At 42.7% G+C, this 5,443-nt stretch overlaps 1 long non-coding RNA gene across 1 annotated transcript; it reads right to left on the reverse strand.

The window, feature by feature from the left end:
• Window positions 1-366: 366 nt before the first annotated feature.
• Window positions 367-3,773, reverse strand: LOC309342383. Its single transcript, XR_014156755.1, has 2 exons — window positions 1,381-3,773; window positions 367-1,341 (listed from the first exon to the last, which is right to left on the reverse strand). It is a non-coding gene; the product is annotated as an uncharacterized lncRNA (long non-coding RNA).
• Window positions 3,774-5,443: the final 1,670 nt, after the last annotated feature.

Genomic DNA, 5,443 nt, shown 5'->3' on the forward strand with positions numbered 1-5,443 from the left:
GTCTCCAGTCACTTACGGATTCAATGTTAAGACTGTGTTCATGGAAGACAATCTTACTTGGCTTCGAGTGATCGCCAAAGAAGTAGTAGTCAGTCAACAAGTGCATTCTTTCATTAGCTGAAATTCCCTTCTTGTAATCTGAATTCACTGGTTTGAGTGCCACCCTCTAGAACAGAAAACTAATATAATCCAGCATGTGACAGAAACTTAGAAGAAAATATACACATATTTGGTCTCATTTTCTTTAAGTAAAGTGGTTTCCACCTCTTTACTTGTGTTAATATTACAGTATACCACTAGATGACAGCATACTCAAGAGCATACTCCTTGCAATTAGTTGTATTTGATTTTTCATTTTTTTTAAAAAAAATACAAGAAGTCAAAGGTGTTGAGAGATTAAGTTTGGTATCTTCTAAATAAATTAACACTTTCCTAACTTAAACCAGACCATTCCTAATTGTTCTTAATTCTAAAATTAGCAATTTTTATAAAGCCTGTCTTTCTCCAAATTTTCATATTGATAAATTGGCTGCCAGTATGTCAATGTAACTTTATAATGCATTATACCAGTAGCTTATCATAGCTGACAAGCAGTAAAGTCATTAGGAAAAATCACATGAGCCCATAGGGAATTAAGTTTTAGTACTGGTCTGCAGGATCTTGATATACTGTGAAAGAAGTATTCCAACAAGTATCAGACACAGCACAATTTTACATGCATGCACAACTGTCTAAGCACACAATTCACAAGAGCTAATGCCATTTTAACAAACAAAGAGGAACAAACATCAGAAGTGCAGAGAAACAAGTTACAACTTGGGGCAACAGGGGGACTGAGAATTGACGAAACAGCTCTGGTGTTTTTTTAAAAAATGATTTTATAAATTTCAAAATATATAAATACATTTGCATAGACTTACAATTTGGTTGCATATGAACATATAAGAAATAAAAATTCAAAATAGCAACATTTTTAACTTGTAGACTGAGTAAAAAGCTCTGTTCTACAGAGATCAGGGGAAGAGAAGGGGCAGGAGAGAGATAAAAATGTACCGTATTTTTCGCTGTAATAGGACGCACCCAACCATAGGACGCACCTTGTTTTAGAGGGGGAGAACAAGAGAGAAAAAATCTCCCCCTCTCTGCTCAGCACCCCTTCAGCGAAGCCGCAGGAGAAACGAAGCCCCTTCCATTTCTCCTCCCGCTTTGCTGAAGGGGCGCTGCGCACTCTCCCTCTCTGTTGAAGCCAGGAGAGTCTTGCTCTCCTGGCTTCAGCAAAAGGAATCTGAAGCCTCCGGAGCGCAGCGCGAGTTCCCGCTGCGTTCCGGAGGCTTCAAGCGCCTATCCCTGAAGCCTGGAGAGTGAGAGGGGTCAGTGCACACCGACCCCTCTCGCTCGCCAGGCTTCAGCGAAAGCAACGCAAAGCCTCCGGATTTTCTTCTGTTTAAAAGGCCTTTATTTTGGAAGACTAGTAACTCTCAAGCGCTGTGGCGTTTGCCTCCCAGGATGGGTCAAGGAAAGGGTTAAAATGGGTGTGATGTGATTGGCCAGTGAGAAGGCAAGGGGGGAGTAAAAGAGTGGGAGGTTTTGAAAAGTCAGTTGAGGTTTGGGAGTTGAGGTTTGTCCGTTGGGAGTGGAGGCTTGGGTGTTGGAGAAGGAAGAGGGTAGAATAGGCAGTGGGTTGGCTGAGTTGTATTGTGAGAGAGTGAGAAGAATTGTTAGGGAGTTAGATAGATATTTGGGAATAATTCAGATTGAAGTTGTTAGGAACTAAGATTTAAGAAACTGACAAGAGAAAAATAAACCGAAACCATACGCTTATTCCTGCGCTTAAAAATAAACTTGATTATTTGTTTATGTTAACAACTGTCTGGACTCCGTGTGTCCCCGTGAGAAGCGGGGTGGTGGCAGCGAAGAAAGCAACCGCAGGGGTGGCACAGGGTCAATAGACCGTGAAATGTCCGGGGGCCCTGTGTGATCACCACAAAATTGGTGGTGCAGTGGTGGGATAACAACCGAACCTGCCGCCACAAAATTGGTGGCAGCAGCGGGATTCGACAAGTCTAAGAGCCTGTGAGGGGAAGCAATACACCTGGAGAGGGGAAGGGTAAATCGGTGAAGAGATTACCTGGCCCGAGGGTGTGACTGAGGATAAACCCCAGATTGCCGTGTGGCCGAGATAACAGTAAGAGCAAGAGATCTCAAAAGACTGTTCTGGCGGAGGCTTAGGCTCAGGGTCAGAGGAAGTGAGCTTGAAAGGTTAGAGGGAAAAAACCTAAAGCTATACTTTGGGGACCAGGGTCTTGAAAAGCCAAGTCGGGAGGAACAGTGTTGAGAGTAAAAGTCTCTTGTTTAATTAGTGCAAAATACGGACTCACCCATAATGCCACCCAAGAAGACCAAGCACCCAGTGAGAGAAAACCCATATGAAAGCTCTGGAGAAGAGAATGGGAATCCCCAGGGGGAAGAAACGAGAATAGAAGAGATGACTAAAATCCCCACCTGAAGTAGAAGTTCCACAGTTTTCAGAGGATTTTGAAAAGTGGAAATTAGTTCAAGAATATAACCTGAAATTAGAGCTTGATAAAAAATAGAATTGAATAAGAAAAATTTAGGCTGGAGCAGGAATTAGAAAAAGAAAAATTGAGGGCTGAGCAAGAAACTGAACAATTTAGGCTTGAGCAAGAATTGGAAAAAGAAAAATTGAGGGCTGAGCAGGAAAGGGAACAGCAGCGGTTTCGGTTAGAGATGAGACGGTTGGAATTAACGGTTTTAGAAAATCATAATAATAGTAATAACACCGATGGGCAGAATCAAATGAAGATAGATTTAAAACGCTTTCCTGAGTTTAGGGACAAGGATAGCCCAGAAGCATTTCTAGTATCCTTCGAGAGAGCCTGTCACGATTTTCAAGTGAGAGAGGAAGATAAAATGATGATCATGAGAGCTAGAATAAGCGGTCCTCTAGCCGAAATATACGCTCAAATGACTGAGGAACAATCCCGAAATTTTTAGGTGTACAAGCAGTTAATATACACACGCTTTGGGATTACGTCAGAGCAGTTGAGGAAAAAGTTTAGAAGTGTGACAAAGGTGAGGGAGGAAACCTATGTGCAGATGGGTGCAAAGATAAAAACTTACCGTACCTCACAAGATGGTTAGAGCAAGAGAATGCAGACACGGTACCCAAGATTAGAGAAGTGATAGCATTGGAGCAATTTTATGACACCATAAATGGCCAATTGAAGTACCTGATAAAAGAAAGGAACCCCAAGACAATAGAGGAAGCAGCTGGTTTAGCCGATAAAATAAATGAAATCAGAGACCATGGATTTGATGGGCCAAAATTTGGTGGGAGATATTGGGAAACAAACAAGAATAAATTTCAGCAACCCAAAGGAAAGATTATCTCAGAAACCGATAAGGGAAGCAGCCCCTCATCAAAAAGCCCACATGAGAAGGCGCACACCCACACAGAGTTTACTGAGGGAAAAGCCAATAAAACAAGTTATGTAGGACTCAAAGACATTTCATGCTGGAGATGTGGAAAACTAGGTCATAAAAGTTTTGAGTGTAAACCTGGAAAAGAAACATCTAGTTATAGCACCACACAGAAACAGACATATTGAATCCAGTCTGTGGAGCAGGGCCCAACTAGCCAGGTTGTCAAGGAAACAGACATGCCAACTAGGCCCGAGCCTGCTGAGGTAGTAGAGGCCCAAGTTCTGCACTGTTCTGCAATTCAACAAGAGAATCTCTTGTTAAAGAACGCTGGATAGATGGAAAAAGATATCTCGGGTTAAAGGACACAGGATCCCAAGTCACCATAGTCCACCCGAAGATAATCAGGGATGAGGCCATAATTCCAGGAAAAGTAATGAAATTAAAAGGAATTTCGAAACAAGCAGAGATCCTAAAGGTGGCGGAAATAGATGTCAGGTTCAAAAACTGGGCAGGGAAGTGGCAGGTAGCCCTTTTGGAAGAAATTCCCGCCCCTGTGCTCATTGGTTGGGACATTTTAGAACGTGTGCTGAGTACTTTCATAGTTACTAGAGCAAAAGGGAGCCCACAGTCAAGTAATCCTGAGGGGGTGGATACAGTAGCAGAGGCAGACAATGCTGAAGGACAGCAAGGGAATGATCAATGTGAGGAAAGAAAAGACACCTTTTTATTTCCTTTGACTAAAAGTGAAACCCCAAGTTTTGCCAAAATGCAAAAAGAAGATGCTGAGTTACAAATGTACTTTGAGGCAGCTGAGTCGGAGAGGCCATTAACTCCTGAGTGCCCAGAACAGTTTTGTTTGAGCAAGGGCCTTTTATATCGAGAAGTCCTTGCCCCACCATGCGGGGGAGGTGAAGAAGTGAGAAGGCAGTTAGTAATCCCTCATACCTATAGAGAAAAGATTTTGCAACAAGCCCATGATAGCATTTTTGGTGCACACATGGGAATAACACGCACTAAACGAAGGGTTATGCAGAACTTTAACTGGCCAGGCATGGGGAAACAAATCAAGCTATATTGCCAGGCATGTGATATTTGCCAAAGACGAGGTACAGGGCATAAGGTGGTTCATGTGAACATGTTAAAGCCTTATCTTACACCCGAAGGCTGAACACTGTATGCCATATGTGAAGATCCAGACAAAGCCGAGATAACATGCTGGGAAGGGAGAGGGGAGCAATTGTGCAATCTACAAGAAGATAGCTCCTACATTAACCCTTATTCAGCAGGTGGAAGTTAAGCAGATCCTACAAGATTATAAGGAAATTTTCAGTAACACTCCAGGTAGAGCTAAGGGAGTTGTACATCATATCAACATGGGAGATGCTAAGCCTATTGCTATCAACCCCTACAGAATAACTGGAGAGTATATGGGGAAAGTTAGCAATGAGGTAAGGGCAATGCTGAAGGCAGGGCTTATAACCCCTTCGGAAAGCCCCTGGGCAGCAACCATAGTGTTATTAGACAAACCTGATGGATCTATTAGATTTTGCCTGGATTATAGGAAGTGGAACCATGTCACTAAAGCGGATACATATCCAATGCCGCGTTTAGATGACCTGATCAAAGCTATAGGCCAATGTCATTACATCACCTGCCTAGACTTAACAAAGGGGCACTATCAAGTAGAAATGGACCCTAGGGACCAGGAGAAAACTGCGTTCAGAAGTCCTTTAGGGTTGTTTGAGTTTAAAGTAATGCCCTTTGGCTTAAAGAATGCGCCAGCAACTTTTCAGCGATTGGTGGACAAAATCCTGAATGGATTAAGAAACTGCACAGTAGCCTATTTGGATGACATTGCAGTATTCAGTGCGACCTGGGAGGAGCATAAAGTACATTTAAGACTAGTTTTACAGCGACTTAAGGATGCTGGGTTAACCATCAAAGCTAGCAAATGCCAAATAGGGGGCTTGACTATTCAGTACTTGGGACACATGGTCGG

This window comes from Podarcis erhardii (assembly GCF_964252035.2).
Source record: "Podarcis erhardii genome assembly, chromosome: 5".
Taxonomy (NCBI): Eukaryota; Metazoa; Chordata; class Lepidosauria; order Squamata; family Lacertidae; genus Podarcis; species Podarcis erhardii.